Source organism: Neophocaena asiaeorientalis, unplaced genomic scaffold, assembly GCF_003031525.2.
Source record: "Neophocaena asiaeorientalis asiaeorientalis breed wild unplaced genomic scaffold, Neophocaena_asiaeorientalis_V1.1 scaffold84, whole genome shotgun sequence".
NCBI lineage: Eukaryota > Metazoa > Chordata > Mammalia > Artiodactyla > Phocoenidae > Neophocaena > Neophocaena asiaeorientalis.
Window position 1 is genome coordinate 4,052,701 of NW_020173656.1, and position 17,948 is coordinate 4,070,648.

The 17,948-nt window shown below is 36.2% G+C and overlaps 1 pseudogene; it reads left to right on the plus strand.

Moving 5' to 3' along the window:
- Positions 1-17,213, plus strand: part of LOC112401528 (E3 ubiquitin-protein ligase Mdm2-like) — a 120,774-nt pseudogene extending 103,561 nt beyond the window's left edge.
- Positions 17,214-17,948: the final 735 nt, after the last annotated feature.

Here is a 17,948-nt window from a genome sequence, read left to right on the forward strand (position 1 = left end):
CACACACACACACACACACACACACACACACACACACACAGTCTTTTAAAACCTTGTTTCAAAATGAGTTGCCAATACCCTTCAGTCTGATTTGTGTCAATTTGCCAATGGGGGAGAATGAATGGAAGATGACATTCCAAGTAGAGAAATGAGCTTATAGAAAGACACCATGTGCAGAAAGGACCTTGAAATTTTGCAAAACATGGCAAGGTAAGTACATCTGGTAAAGACAAAAAACCACAAAAATGAGTTTGTAGCTGAAACTTGGAGTAAAACTGCGAAGAGCCTTATGTGCCAATCCTCAGACCCTGGGCATGATCCAAACACACGGTGTGTGAATCAAGCATCTGAACTTAATCCAAGTGATACGAAGGGCATGAAAATCATTTGAAAGAAAATAAAACTTATCAACCACTTTTCCACATCCGCACAAAATTATTAGTTAAAATGCGTTTATACGTCTTCCCTTAATGGTCCATAAAACACAGAAGCAAATAATAATAATAATAAACACCTATGAAGAAGTAGAACAGGTAGTAGGGTGATTATCAGTATAAGAATGAGGAAACCCAGATTCGAGGCATCTAAATGAATTTTCAAGTTCACACAATTCCACTGCATTGATGCTTTCTAACTGAGTAGTTTGAACGCTACTACACCAATCTGGAGAAGGATGCTAAGAAGAATTTGCAAAGAGGTAGATTGGCTTATAAAAATGAGTCTTAGTGTAGGTGCACTAAGTGATTTCCAAGTTCCCATAGGAAGACCAGGCACCAGAGCAAAGAAGCATAGAAATGTGAAAGATTAATATTATATCTAGATTCAGGGAAAGATTTTGACAGAAATGTTTGCTAGGGGATTATTTATAATGAGAAAAAATGGAAAGAATGTATGTGTTACTGAATATGAAGGCTAAATAAATAATGTGTGTTACATATTTCAATAACATGTGGGCATCAGGAACAATTTTTAATTAAACGGAAAATGATTCACTGGATAATGTTAAGAAAAACAAAATACACACACATAGTGAAGGCTAAATAAATAATGTGTGTTACATATTTCAATAACGTGGGCATCAGGAACAATTTTTAATTAAACGGAAAATGATTCACTGGATAATGTTAAGAAAAACAAAATACACACACATACAAACATCAAAAAAAAAAAATCAAAAAAAACCCAAAACTATACACACAGCCATATTCGTTTTCAAATATAATTATAATTTATCCATTTATCCAGCTCTGTGTCATCTATTGATTCTCCAACTAACCATGTTTTCAATCTGTCTATCTACCAGGCTTATAAAGGAGACTGGAAGAATGATTCACTGGATAATGTTAAGAAAAACAAAATACACACACATACAAACATCAAAAAAAAAATCAAAAAAACCCCAAAACTATACACACAGCCATATTCGTTTTCAAATATAATTATAATTTATCCATTTATCCAGCTCTGTGTCATCTATTGATTCTCCAACTAACCATGTTTTCAATCTGTCTATCTACCAGGCTTATAAAGGAGACTGGAAGGAAACACATTAATTAGATATTAGGGCTTTTTTTTTTCCTTTTAAAATTATTTTTCTCCATATTCTTCCCTGTGTGGTAGAGAAACCTGGTGAGGGAACTCACGTGCCACTATTTCCTAAGGTAGATAATTTTGCCTCCTCTTTAAAATGCACACAATTAGTTACTTATTGGCTTGTATTCAAATGGCAAGTGAGGAATCAGGGCACAAGAAACTACAACACAATTATAAGTCAATAAGCATTTGCCATAAGTGCCTACTATGTGCTGAGCAAGGGAGATTCCCTGTCTTCATGGAGTCAGGTGGTGTCTATAGATGATTAAAAAAAACCCATAGCAATGCAAATGTGATACATGTGATAAACAAGGAAATGCAAGGTATTTGGAAACTACATATTCAGAACATAGAATCTGGTTTAGGAAAAAGTCAAAAGGCTTACAGAAGAAGAGCTATTGAGACTAAGATCCTAAAGGAATTTTAGCAATATATGTCCAGAAAGAAAGATCAGGACGTATGAAGGCACTGGCATGTGAGAATCCTGCCACATTTGAGAAACTGAATGGTATTCAGATCAATTGCACTATAAGGTGTGTGTTTTGGGGGGAAGGAATTAAAAGACAAGGCTTCAGAAGTAGGCAGTGGCAAGTCGTAAGTGCTGCTACAAGTATAAAAAGAAACTTAGGGTCTATTCAGAGGGCAGAAAGCTTCCGGTGGAGCTAGCTGAGGGGTAGAGGTAATCAGGTCAGCCTTGCAGTGGGTTTATTCTGGCTGCACTGTAGAGTGCTGACTGTTGTAAATAAGATTAGATGGAGGAATGTCTGTTAGGAGGCTGTTTCAGTAGTCTCCGAAAGAGATGATGGGGGGACTTAATTCTTTCAGTAAAAACAGAAATGAAGGAATGATGATAATCCACAGACTTTAGATGCAATGATATGGATAGAATGGTGAGGCCCCAAGTATAACTGAATTGTTTTCTTGAGAGAGTTTGGATGATATATAAGTAGCAGAAGGTGTAAAAAAATAGCTTTTTCACATGAAAAACTTAAATTATCATTTTAAAAGATTATGTCATATATATTAGAGCATACCTAAAAACATTTATAGAAGCACTAGCCTTGGGACTCTCTGGAGAGTTTTTGTTTGTGTGTGCCTATATGTGTGTGTTGTGGGGAGTGTAATTTGAGACTTCGGGGACAAAATCAGAGAGAGTGAGGAAGAGCAGACATCCTTGGAAAGGTGTGGGAAACACAGGAGTGTTCCCAGAGATAATGGGCGCTGGGTGGGGGCTACTTGGAGGTCTGTGTCTCCACCTGTGCTGGGGAGAAGAATGTCATAGGAAATGAACTTGGAAGTGCATGGAAAAAATATAATTATGGCATAGATACAATTCATACCCACTTCTCAATGACATTTGGGTACAACTGTATTTTTCAAGTTTTCTACAATAAGCAGATATCGTAAGACCCTTGACATTTACAAGGGATAAATCCCAAGATCTTTGCAAATTTCTAGCTCTGCAAATACACAGGAGTTTGTATAGTCTCTTGACTTTCTCAAAAATTGTATTTTCTTCAAGAGAAGTAAGTCTCTAGTGCATTTCCTTACGTGATCAGCAAGTCTTACTGCTTCTAACCCTAACTACAGCACATATGTGGATTCTATCCTCACTTTTCAAACTTCACTATGACCACTCTAGTTTAAACCACATCATCTTTTCCTTGGAGAACTGCAATAGCCACTAAAACAGTTATCCACGTTTCCATTCTTGAACTATACATAGACCAGAATATTTATAAAATGTATATCATATCTCACTCCTCTGATTAATATCTTTCAACATCTTTCCATAATTTTTAGAAACTAAAATCCACACTCATACTGCTATGACTTAAAAAGTTCTTTATAATCTAAACTTCCTAAATGTAGAAATTTTTCTTGCACTACCCTTTTCCATCTTTAATATGCTGCAGCCACTCTGACCTCTGGGAGCACAAACTGACAATAACCAGCATATAACCTTACTGTGAAAAAGATTAAAATTCATCCTTAGAGATACTGAAAACAATTTCAGATCACAGACGCTCAGCAGTGTTCATGGTTTTAGTCAACATGAGGTAAGGTATGCTGCTTTAACAGATAACCACAAATCTTTTGGGCTTCACACAAAAATGATAACTTTTATTTATAAAAATTTGCCCTAGGTCTAGGAAACTCTCAGTGGCAGCTGTCTTCCACCCAGCCTGCTGCACTCTTGGGACTTGGCCATCACAATGGGAGGACTCCTTCATAAAAGCTGCAGTAGCAGAACAATGAAATTAAAAACTTCTCAGAGTAGTTTTACTGCCTCTGCTTGAAAGTGATGTGTTTTACCAGCCAGAACCAGTCACATGGCCTCATCTCACTATAAGGAGGTTGGGAAGTGCAGTTCCTGTAACTTGAGGCAGGAAAGGAGAATTGAATACTGATGATCACTGGTAAATCCTGCTACAGTTTTTCTCCCAGTTCTAATACATTAAGTTTAATCTTCATGCTAATACAAACCCCCTTGCCAAGGAAGACCACCTCAATCTTATCCAACAAGAGCTCTAAAGTTTAGGTGTTGTGCAGTAACAGTCTCTCCATCAGATCTGGACGTGGCTCTGGACTGGAAACCTATGAACTCAAATGACATTCATCTCCTCCTTCCCATACACGCTTTGTATATAATGGTAAAACAAGGCTAGGATAATTGTAATAAACATTCGTGTTCTGAGAAAAGACAACTGAGAGTTACTGGTCATTAGGAACTCTGAAATCCCACTGAGCAGACATAGTGTGAACCACCTATCTTGAAGGTAGAGAATATTCCTTATCTTCTCTCCCAGGAGAAATTCCCTTTTCCATTGTTCTCAGAGGCCTCCTAGCTCCATCTTCTGAAAGCTTTTTTTCCCTCTGTCTCTCATTATCTTCCATGTCCTTATCTGAAGTGGACTTTGGGGAAAAGGCCCTTCCTAACGATTGTAACAGTTTATCAATCCACTATCTGCCTGCAGAAGTGTGAGGGCCCAAGGATCATTTTGACAATGAACATTAACATTTATTGGATGCTTTCTATGTGACAGAAATCACACTAGGCAACTGCATGCATTTAATCCTCACAATGACCTCTAGAAATGGCGTTATAATTACTCTTGTTTAAATTGCCCAGTGTTCCATAGCTAGTCCATAATGGAACTTGGATGCTAACCCTGCTCTGTTCTGATACCAATCTGCAATGTCTCCCTTACTTCTATTGTCTTTATACCTCAGAGTTAAAGGAATTGTTTCAGGAATTATTAAGAGTAATTCTTGGCGGTAGCTGGACATAATCAATACTTCTGACCAGTTCAAAGTCTCAAGGAATAACAGGCTTTTTCAGTCTAGGCTCCAAGTGTCTTTAGCGATATGATACTCCACACACACACATATGTACATACACACATGGTAGGGCTCTTACATATTTGAATCCATCCAGATCCATGTATCAGGAACCATACATTTCTTTACATGTTCTCAGGTCCAGTATTTTCTCTGATTTTATTTATTTATCTGTTTTCTTACTTTTTTTCTATCCAAATTGATCTACTGAGTCAATTTTGAATAGTGTAAGAAAAGGCTCCACTACAAATAAATCTGATCTTTACCACAAGGTATTTTAAATATTGATATTAATTTATTGGGCACTGACCTTTAATCTGATCTTTGTTTTAAGCACTTAAGGCTTTTGAGAAGTTTCAACAAAAGACAGGAAGGCCTTTAATTTATTCATTGTTACATGGCTAAATTCTTACAGATTTTTTACTTTCAAAGTTTTTATAATATTCATCACTTATATTTTGGGATCAAAAACTGTCTGCTTCACCAATATTGCAAAACCTGGAATGCTTATAATTCCATCATTCCTTTCCATAGCCAATTATTTCCTGAGCTCATCACTTTCTTAAAACATCATATAAAGTGTGGCCAATTTTATTCAAAACACACTAACGAAATTCTATTTTCCAACATTTTCCCTACGCTCTGAGTTCAAGAGGAAAAGTTCATCATTTATATGTTCTAATTCTTAAATTACTCCAGGCAGGAGTTTTACCACTCTATCATGTATGACAAATGCTCTGCCACTTTTTGATATAAATCACCATATTTTAAGGCACCTATAACAGCCATGTCACATGGTTTAGGTTTCTGTGATGACAGCACCCCACCTCCAGTGCTAATTCTCTGTATTAGGTAGGGAAGTGTCTTGGTGGTTCCCAAGATCATCCCTACACTAAATAATTCACTAAAAGGACTCATAGAACTCAGAAGTCATTGTACTCACGGTTATGGTTTATCACAGTGAAAAGATACAAGACAAAATCAGCAAAGATGCATCAGCCAAGTCTGGAGGAAACAGGAGCAAAAGCTTCCAAGAGTTTTCTCCCAGTGGAGTCACCCAAGACACACAATTCTTCCTGCTATAAACTGTACCAAACATATGTGAAGTGTTGTCTACCAGGAAGTTTTCTTGAGCCTAAGTCTCAGGTTTTTATTGGGGGTTGACCATGTAAAAACACACTGCCTTCACGACTGACTGCAATTACCAAAACTAGAGACTGCCAAGAAGAAAGCAGGTGCCTACCATAAATCCCATTGTTTGCACGGACTGTCTGGATAAACTGGTAGAATTTCCTTCAAAGCTCCAGACATACAAAACACACTTATCAGAACATTTTAAACGTTCAATTGCCTGTAGCCCACCAAGGGCCAGTTGAGAAAATCAGCTTGTCTGGGAATGTACAAGTTTTAAGCAACTAAAACCTGATGAATTTACTGTTTCCTGCTCATGCATATTAGAATATACTGTGATAACCAAAACAACCCTCTAATTTCATTGACTTAATACAACAAAAGCATTTCACCACCACTGCCTATCCCATTTATGTCAACTTTGTTAAAAACCTGGAGGACTCTCCAGGGCACTTGATTGCCACTCAATAACCCATGTTGCTTCAGTTCTTTGGTTCTGTCAAGTGAGCATAAAGCTTCGTCTGCCATTGCAGTGGCAGAGGAAGAAGATGCTAGAGAACCCCATAGGGATCTTCATTGCATCAACCTGTAGCAGATGCTATTTTTGCTCTCATTTCATTGGTTTTCACAGGGCTCTACCTAACTTCAAGGGGCAGGGATTTTAGACTTGTATATGTCCAAGATGGAACAGAGAGCCAGTTGTCAATGAGAACTAGTGGTATCCATCATATTTTCAAATTATCAGTATTGTGGATGTTAAATCTGTGAATGACAAAGAACTCATACATTTAGTTTATAATCATGAAAATCATTTAAAAAATTACTGAGAAGTTAAAAAAAAAAAAAAAAAAAGAAAGCCAACCAAGTGAACTAATGGGAACCGAAAGTTTCCCTTGAAATGAAAAAGTTTGTCCTCTTGTTTACTCAGATGTCAGTATCAAATCTTTTGAAAAAGAATAGTACTTTTCCCCCAAACTAGAGAGGTACCATCTCCTAATAAAAACAAGTAAATATTTTAATTACTTTGAGAGCCTGTAGAAAAATCTGAGACAGCCTTCTAAGAGGAAAGAAAATTTCTCTGCAGCCTGATGGTATAAACTCTCCTGAGGGGTAAAGGTGGAATTTCCACAAATTTTGAACAGGTTAGCTATTGAATGCTTTCTATGGGCCTGCCCTTTTGGTAAGAAATTTACATTTACATATATCAGATGAATTATTCCTCACAAGAATCTTTTGAAAGAAGCATTTTAACAACTCCATTTTACAGATAAAGAGTCTAGGATTAGACAGGTAAATCAGGTATATTAGGAAGAGTCAGAGTCAGAACGTAAACCCAGGTCTGTCTTGCTCTAAAACACATGCTTATAAACTGCTAGGCAAATTTTTTGCTCGAAGGAAGAAGATGAGCTCAGAGACTTGAACGAGGCTGTGGTCACCAGGCATGGACAGATGAAGCAATTGAGAATATCATTCACTCTAAATAATTTTGCTGTCCTATTCATCTTCCAGCCATTACCATAAAAATGATGAACATGTATCTGGAAATAAGGAAGTTTATTAACTATAATTTCTCTTATTTTTATGCTGACTTATTATCCAGCTTATCTTGATGTGTAGAGAATTGTGGTTCAAGGTAAGGCAGAACACATAAGGATGCAGAAGACATAGAAAGGCAGGGGATAAAAGAGGACAGGGGGTACAGAAGGTCAGAGCCTTGGGGATATAGCAGGGCCAACGGTAAAACAGGGCAGGCAAAGAAGAAATAGATAAGATTATTTCCCTAAAAGATTTTATTGCTTAGTCAGAGAAATAGAATAGATGCATAAAAATGATAGCTAGCATCTTGAATTCACGTATTTTCTGCTAAAAGTCCAACTGATGATCAGAACAAGATATCACTCAAGGAAGAAGGTTATTATATATAGTCTGATTCACAGAAGACGTTGCAAATGAGCCGATTAGGGAAGGAAATGACCAAAATTATGAAGGGTCAGTATGGTAAATTTGGTAGAACATGGAATCCAGAATCAGATTTGAAACGAACTTTTCCCTCTTTACGTGACTTTAAGTTATTGCAATGTTTTTAGCCTCAATTGTTATCTGTAAAGTGGGGATAATAATACCTATATCTCAGGTTTGGTGGAGCGTTAAATGAAGTAATGTGTATAACATGCCCTGCACCCTTCCTGAAACAATGTGTCTGTTCTTCCTCATCTTTGCTTCAAGCCTGGGATGATCACTGTTCCTCTGCCAATCAACCCCTTAATTAAAGAAACATTTACTGAATTCTTGCTAGATAGTATTCAGTCCTCTAGTTGTTTCAGACTGAGTGGTGAGCAAACGAGGTTTCTGCCTTCTTAGAGTTTATATTTTGTGGGAGTCATAAAAAGCAGAGTAACCAAATAATTACACATGCTTATTTCACATGTTGATACATTTTATGAGGTATTAAAAGTGTGATGTGATAGTGAAGGGTAGAGGGGTGTACAACCTCTCTGATAAGGTGATACCTGAATGAGGGGAAATGGAGATGACTTTTTCCAGGGGGAATAACATGTGTAAAGACACAAATTTGATGGCTGAGCTTCAGGTATTGGTGGAAGGAAAGAGTGGCCGGAGCTTAGTAAACATGGGGGAGAATGATAGGAGAGAGGCTGGCGTGAAGGCATGGTCCAAAAGACACAGGTTGTTTTGAACCTCAGTAAAGTGTCTGGGTTTATTCTCAGGAGCACCTGTGACAACGACAGAGAGCCCATGCCAAAGACCCAAGGAGGAGGTGCTGTGGGAGAAACCCTGTGGGCAGATGATGACTCAGTGCCATGATTGGGAATTTAAACAGCCTCCTGTGATCACTTCCGAGCTAGATCCAGCTGTTCCCCAGCAGCCCAGAACCTTTTTCTTGCTTGACCAAATGTGATCATTAGACAGTTCACAGTTTTCTCAGCACGTTTTTTTTTTTTTTTTCCAGGCCATTGAAACATGTAGCCTGGTCCAGCCATGCTGGATTTTCATTCCAATGAATAAACTCCCTTTCACTGCCTCTCTGACTGTCCCTTCTGCAATTTCCTGGATGTTTCTCCTATTTGGTTCCTAGTCATGCCTCTGTTACTGTTTTCATTATTTTAAAAATGGAGAGGATGTGTTTCTGCTGAAGTTGCCCAATCTTGTTTTCACTCTATTGGACTCCAAAGTGTGCTATCTGGATGCCGGCAGATGGATGAGGCAGCAAAGCCACTGATTTGATTTTCCCTTTCAATTTTCAGATCTTTCACTGCTTGCCTGGTTTTGTTTTCTCTCCTAACAGCGCATCTAAATATATGCCTTTCCTTTCTCTCGAGGTAATCCTTTTTATTTCTTTTACCTGTAACATTTGCCTTTGATGGTTTCTGGATATGCCTTTAGGATCAAAGTGTTCTGTTCTATGCTTAGTTATCATGTCTGTGCTTTAACTTAGTTATTTCCTTTTGTACTGTGATTTCTATTTTTGGCTTATTTTTTTCAGCTTTCTCTTTTTAGAGATTCTTTTACTTAGGGTGTCACAATAGGGTTTTCAAATAAACTTTTTGGCCTCCAGAACTTTTAATGTGTCAGGTGGTATCTTATTGTTGGTATTTTGAAAGAAAAATACCACCTCAGAGAGGCTCAGTATTCCCACACAAGTTCTGTGTTTTTCCTCCTGTTTTAACACCCCGCAATTAGTTGGTATACACTCCCTAAATCAGGTCTCCACTGAAGCCAAAAGGCAGCTACCCAACCATTGTGCAGTAAATCTAAGAAGCCTGCTCAAGTAAGTGTCTTTAGGAAATTTAAAATAATTTCCTGCTACTGCTCCCTTACCTCCCAGAAATCAAAACAATCACAGGAATTCAAAATGCCGTGTCACGTGTCCACGATGGTGTTAGAGTGCGCACAAATTGTATGTTTATGAAAGGACATCTTCCTAGCTAAATATTTGGAATCTCTCTATATTGTATAATTGCCATCTTTATTATTTCCTCCTTCTGTTTTAATTTTTTAAGGACACCTAGTTTTCCTTGTTAGCTGACAGAGTTTACCCTCAGCTATATATATTGTGTTTTGTAACAATACTTATTCGTTTATGTTTGTCTAAATTATTTGCAGTTTTCATGCTTTAATATACTTTTCAATGACATATAGGGTTGACTTCTATGGACATGCACCATTCCTTTTTCATGTAAGTTTTGTTCAATTTTGACCCCAGATTTCAAGTAAACATTTAAAGTTTGTCATGAAATATATCATACCTATATCTCTAGGTATTTCTACAATTTGCTGGTTGAAGAGTGGTATTGATAAAATTATAGATAGACATTAGTATGCATTGGCATCCTATTTCATTTTGTTTGAATGAATATATTTTCATCATTATAAAAACAATATAGCCACAGTGTAAAATTATGAGAAATTTAAAAATGAAAACTTACCATCTTACTGTAATCATACTATCTTACTATAAACATGCTTGAACTTCATATCATACAGGTTCAGTTCTTGGGATGCCTAGGATGCTTCTATACATCCAGAACTTGCTAGATCCTGGGAAGATAAAGAAGAAATGGAACAGCCTCTGAGCTCACAAAGGGTCCCAGTGGAGATGGAAGCCTCCTACAAAGCCAACAAAGAGACCATCTTATAATAATGTGTCAGAGTCTAGGATAGAACTGTTAGCAGGAACCTTAGGTGTACATAGAAAGGAAGTAGAGATAGAGTTTCAGAAAAGATAATTCCTGAGTGTTATCTTAAGGAATAAGTTGGGCTGCCTCAAAATAGGAAGGACAGGAAGATCATTCCAGGAAAAAGAAATACACAAATCAAAGCTCATACCACAGCTTTACTTGGAGTACTATAAATAATTCACTGTTGCAGGAATATAACCTAAGTGGTGAGAAATATTAGACATTAAATTTTTGGCCACTTCAATCTAGTCTGTGCATCACACTTTTGAAAATAGTTTTAATCAAAGGAAATGTAAATATAGAGCTGTATTTATTTTTATACACACATATGTATATGTATGTATATATATATTTATGCATATGCGTGCATATATACATATGGCTGGGTGTGTGGCATATTGCATTTAATATAAAGTCATATGGCTACATTACATTTTATTTAACAATTATTGTTGCATATTACATATTGTTAAATATAAATTTAAAATAAATATTGTTCAATATTAAATATTATTAAATATTGATAAATAAAAAAATAATATTATGGCTACTGCTCAAATTAATATCATTAATCTCAGGTTTTTGTTTTTATTTTGTGTAGCCTGGATTATTCCTTTAGAGTATGTTTCAAGGCTTAATCTAACGAAACATAAGACACCTTCATGTGTTTTATGTTATCATGGCTCTTTATATATATTAGAAATTACTTAATAAGATAGTTTTTGCACAATTTAACTTCTCCTCCACAATGCAAGTTTGAATTCATACATTTCCCACTGGTGATATTTTTCCCCTTAAGTTTTGCTAATTTATTTGGTGATAAATTTTTCCCCTTAAGTTTTGCTTAAGGGGAAGCCACTGGTGATATTTTTCCCCTTAAGTTTTGCTAATTTATTTGGCAGAATATATCTTAGTCTTTAGTATCAGTCCTTGTGATACAATGAGAATTATTCTCATGTCTTAATGATGTTATAAAACAGCCACTGGTGATATTTTTCCCCTTAAGTTTTGCTAATTTATTTGGCAGAATATATCTTAGTCTTTAGTATCAGTCCTTGTGATACAATGAGAATTATTCTCATGTCTTAATGATGTTATAAGGATTAAGTAATGAATGAAAATTGCCTAACACACTGGCACATGTAAGTGTTCGATAAATTATGGCTATCATGTTACTGTTATCACTCTGACTAATAAAGACTATCTTGATCTATTTTTTTTCTCTTCCTGGATCTAGTGGGGAATTAATAACTTAATCAATACTTAATGCTCATGTTAGAAAGTATTTTTATTTTATAGTAGTGACTGACTACCAGCACACAAAGCCCACAACTAAGATGAGGTGCAAATGTAATGCAACGATTTCAAATCTCCCCCAAAATATCAGTCCATGTAGACTCTTTAGCTTCATTACAATTTAGTCAAATTCCTAAGGTTCAAACCAAGGAAAAATAAATAATGTAACCAAATGGATCTGCCACATTCAGGGAGGGAAGATGACTCTTGGCTCTGTATTTTATATCAAAAATCTTCACTTGTACTAGAAAATATAAAAAAGTGGAAGTGAATCAAGTGTCTTAAATACAAGATCAGTTAAAGAAAAATGATGGAAGGAAAAATGTGGAAATAAATGTGTACTTTGTAGATATTACAAGACTGAGATTTAAGCACCTGTGTATAATCTTCGTGTTGGCCAAAAATGTTAGGCTGAGCTATAAAAACAAACAATTAAATAAAAACAACATTATAAAAAAAAGAACATATCAGCGTAAAGCATATCAAAGAACATATCACTGATAGTTACAGCAGTGGTACATTTTGTTTCCTTTCCTGAATAACCCAATCTCTCCTTTTTTTAATAGTCAGGTTTATTGAAATAAAATTTACGTATAGTAAAATTCACCCTTTTTAGGTATTTATCTCAAAGCATTTGTCCATTCAACCTAAGCTGTCAAATTTATAGTCATAATGTTGTTCAAAATGTTCCTGTATATTTTAATGTCTTTGGATCTGAGGTGAGGTTCCCTCTTTTATTCTTGATATTGGTAATTTGTGTCTTCTCTCTTTTTTTCTTAATTAGTCTGGACAGAGTTTTATCAATTTTATTATTGATCTTTTCAGTTTTGGTTTTTTGATTTTCTGTATTTATTTTATATTTTGAGTTTTACTTAGTTTGCTCTTTTTTATTTTGAATTTAATTTGCTCTTCTTTTTCTACTTTCTTAAGTTGAATCTCCAAAGATTGATTAGAAGCATTTCTTTTTTTCCCATTGTTACCAATTTTTTCTAAGCACCACTTAAACCGATCACATAAATATTGATATGTTGTATTTTCACTTTCATTTAATTCAAAATCTCTCCTAATCTCTTTTTTGTTTTCTTCTTTGACACAGGGTTTATTCAGGGGTATATTTTTTAAGTTCAAAATATTTGATAATTTTCCAACTATTATCTATTGATTTCTAGTTTCATTCCACTGTGGTCTGAGGATATATGGGGTGCAGTTTCATTCTAGAATCTGTGTCACAGAATATGATCTATCTTGGTGAATAGTGTGTGTACGCTTGAAAAAAAATGTATTCTTCTGTTTTTAGGTTTCTGCCTTCTGTCCTGTAAATGTTAAGTAGGTCAAATTAGTTGACAGTGTTGTTCTTACTGATTTTTACTTTACTTATCCTATCAATTACTGAGATACCTCCAACTATAATTGTAGATTTTATACTAGTCATTTTTAAAATGCCATGTGTAGTGGCACTGATTCTTAATGTCTAATAAATTAGCAAACTTTTAATATTTGCTTAAAGCCACATAATTAGCCAAAATGTGTCTGCTAAATTCATTCAATGTAATTTGGGTTTTAGTCACAATAAGAAGCATCAGATACTTTTCACTGAGCAACAAATAATAGCAACTATTTATGTGTTCACGGATAATATAATCAAAGACATATTTTGGTATTTGGGGATCTATCCCTATTTTTAAAGCTTTCTAAATATCACTAACCAAAAGGCAAGACACTAGAATTCTTCTGACATTAAGATCCTGGGCTATGACTTTTAGAAAATTCCCATTTTGAGGCTTAACTGCATCAGCTGTAAAAGAAAAAAGGTCAGCTGAATGAGATTTTAAGACTGCTTTCTGCGACCTCATCTTCTTCATCAAAATTAGCATACTTATTTTATTTACAATTTGTTTTACTTTTAGGGCCTACCACTTTTTTTCTATGAGGTAACTTACCAAAATGAGCCTCACTTCGTCAATTACAAAATAAGATCATAACACAGCCCTACCTGTATACCAGGAAGTTGTAATAAATGAGAAGATAAACAGAAAATTTATTTTGCCCTGGTCAAGAATTGTATACAACCAAGTTGATATTATCATAATGATCATTATCTGCCAAAAACACTGACATGGTAGTGAAGTTGCTACTTTCCTCTGAAATACACAAAATAACACATCTGCCCCAGAAACTTAATTATACCTGTCCTATCATTTTGTATAAGTCTTTGAATGGTCTTATATTGTTTCTAACTCAACATTTCATGATCTTTCCTTCCCTAGGCAGCTAATTAAATCAGTGATGGAACTGTTCAATTCATACTAAGGCAATCAGGAATTTCTATTTCTTCTCAACTAGTTCCCTCAATAATTGCAGTTTCTTTTTCTAGAATCTCAAAGAAGCAAGATTGAATGAACTTAATGGCTTACTTTCAGAGCCACAAACATAACTGACTTCTCAAGATTTTGGCCAACTGGCATCCATCTGAATGGAAGATGGTTTGACTGGCCAAAACTGAGCTAGAGGGACTTCCCTGGTGGCGCAGTGGCTAAGAAACCACCTGCCAATGCAGGGGACACGGGTTTGAGCCCTGGTCTGGGAATATCCCAGTTGCCGAGGAGCAACTAAGCCCACAAGCCACAACTACTGAGACTGCGAGCCACAACTACTGAGCCTGCGAGCCACAACTACTGAAGCCCACGTGCCTAGAGCCCGTGCTCCGCAATAAGAGAAGCCACCGCAATGAGAGGCCCAGGCACCACAACGAAGAATAACCCCCGCTTGCTGCAACTAGAGAAAGCCGGCACATAGCAACGAGGACCCAACGCAGCCATAAATAAATAAATACATTTTAAAAAAAATGAGCTAGACTGAGCCCTAATGTGGCTTTTCATTAATCTACTCGAATGCTTCTGAATTTGTGCCATCTACTTTAAAAAGAAATCGAAAGCATGATTTCTTATTTTTCATCCAGAGAGGATTAGTGGAGAGAAAATTAAGTTCCCTCATCTAAGTAAGTACCTCAGGGAACTATTCACCTATCAATGTATAGGAGAGTTTCAGCCTGTGGCTTACCCAATTTCATTAGCATTAATGGAGTTTTTTGTGAAATCCTGTGTGAATCGTCGCTTTAGGAGTTCTGTAAGAGTATGCTGATTACTGTTATTTTGGTAATGGCTCTGTTCTGCAGCTCCAACTTATAACTCATTAGGCTTGCAATAGATGCTAAATTTTGGAAGGAATCAGACTTGGACTTCTGAAGGTAATTAAATCAGAGCAGTATCACATAGAATCATTCACCATTGTGAATGTTAGATGCTGTTATGTGTTAGGTCCCGGGTGTTCTACTGGCTTGCTGTCTACAGTGTACGAAGACTGAAATTTAAGTTTTTAGATTTCACCTAATTATGTTTTATTACTGTGTACTCATCTACGAATATTCTTACTAAAGCCCTCTATCTTTTCTTCGTTGATGGGCCATGAATTCTGCACCCATTCGGATGACCCTTCAAGCACCCTGCCTTCCCTTTTACTCAGCTTCATAATTTTTAGTGACCTTTATATAGCATGAAAAGAGAACTTGTGTCCAAACCTGGGCAATTTTGAAAATGAAAAGGGGAATTGGTGGAGGATGGGGAGACTTGAGTGCACATGTGCAAACGCCCAGTGACGCGCAGGGAGACCCAAGCAAGCCCGAGCCCCTCGATCCTGTGAGGTCTGCATGCCTGAAAGGAAGATGCGTAGAGAAGCCCAGCCGGAGGGGTATCCCTAATACCTCTAGGGGTCCCACTTCTTTCACCTCCCAGAAACCTCCTCCAGACCTAGTGTGTTCCTGAGCCCTAGAGGCCTGGGATATGAGTGGTTTGGGAATTCAGAGGAAGAAGTGATGACTTCTGAGAAGAAAATTCAGATGAACTACCTGGCGAATGACAAAGAAAGCACAGAAATCTGATAGCGTTTCTCTTTCTTTGATGAAAGCCTGGTTTTCTGCGTAATGAGGGATATATGTTGTGCAAGAAGTAGCAGAGAATTCACAGAGATGCCATCAAATCCGGACCGTGATGTCGGTGTGAGTGAACATTCAGGTGGTTGGAGCAGGATTCAGTTTCAGATGAATTCTCTGGAATTTGAAGTTGAGTCTCGATTCAGAAGATGATAGCTTTAGTGGGGAAGAATAACTCTCGAGAAAGATGGCGAGGTATATCAAGTTCCTGCACATCAGACATGGAAGAGTGATACAGACTCACTTGAAGAAGATCCTGAAATGTCTTTAATTGACTACTGGAAGTGTACTTTATGAAATGAAATCAACCCTCCCCTTCCACTGCCTTGCAACAGACGTTGGACCTTTTGTGAGACTTAGCTTCCTGAAGATAAAGGGAAAATGTCAAAGAAAGCCAGTCTAGAAAACTCAACACAAGGGGAAGATGGATTTGATGTTCCTGATTGGGAAAAACAAAAAACAAAACCCTACAGTGAATGATTTCAGAGTCATATGCTGAAGAAAATGATAAAATTCACCTGAGCCTCTCAGTACCAAGAAGGTGACCACTATTCTCAGTCATCAACCCTTACAGCACCACTTCTAACAGCCAGGAAGATGTCAGTGAGTTTGAGAGGGAAGAAACACAAGACAAAGAGGCAAGTATGGAATCTAGCTTTCCTCTTAATGTCACTGATCCTTGTGTGATTTGCCACAGTCCACCTAAAAATAGTTGCATCCTCCGTGGCAACACAGGACATCTTATGGAATGTTTCACATGTACAAAGAACCTTTAAAAAGTATGCAAGATGAGTAACTTCTAGAGATTTGCTGTACAAAATAGTTTATATATATGTATATACATATACATATATAGTTAACAACATAGTATTGTGCTCTTAAAATATGTTGAGGGTAGGTCTCATGTTAAGTCTTCTTACACACAAACAAGAACATAAGCAAATGGATTTGGTTAGTACCTTGATCGTGGTGATAACATTACAGGTGTATGCTTATGTCCAAACTCATCAAAATGTATACATTAAATATGTGCAATTCTTCTGTATATCAATTATACATCAAAAAGCTTTAAAAGAGAGAGAGAGAGAAGTAAGCCTTGCCCAGTATGAAGACAGCTAATTCAAATGATTCTGCTAATTTATTTCCCCGAGTTGACCTATCCATAAAAGTAGCATTATATATTTCTAACCATATAACCCTAAACGTTTAGACAACCATAACAAGTGCTTTTATTTTTTTACATATATCAAAGCAAGAAAGTATCTCAGTCCATGTATATTTTTTCTCTTAATAGTATAATTTACCTACTTTGGCGGGGATAGTGAATATTTGCTTTCATTTAAGAAAATGTAACTTCTGTTTATATTTGGATTTTAATACAATTTGAATTGGATATACAGCTCATCTTTTACCCCTACTCCTTATGTTTTAAATCTTATCCACTTTCTATTAAATGAGAAGTATCTGATATATATGTGTGTATGTGTGTGTGTGTGTGTGTGTATACACATATATAGAACATTTAAATGTAACGTATTTAGTACTTTTCGTGTAAGGAGAAAAATTTTGTGTGAAATATTCAATATTAATATTTTAGATACCCCTTAATCTTGTGAGTCTTAGTTTCTCTGCTCTTTCAGAGCCTCTTAAAATAATCTTTCCGGATAAAAAAATAAATTGGTAGTTATATTTGGTGTTATGTAGTTAAATTGTACTTCTTTTTCTTTGGTTACTTTAGTATATAAAGAATTGGTGGTAAAGACGCTGTCGATTGAGAAGTCTTTGAGAATAATCATAATTTATCCACAAGACAAAACTTTTTAAGGCTCCATGGTAGAATATGGAGTTGTCCTGGTGGAAGGGGGGCTCAACTCTGTATATCAGGCATTTTTTCACACTGA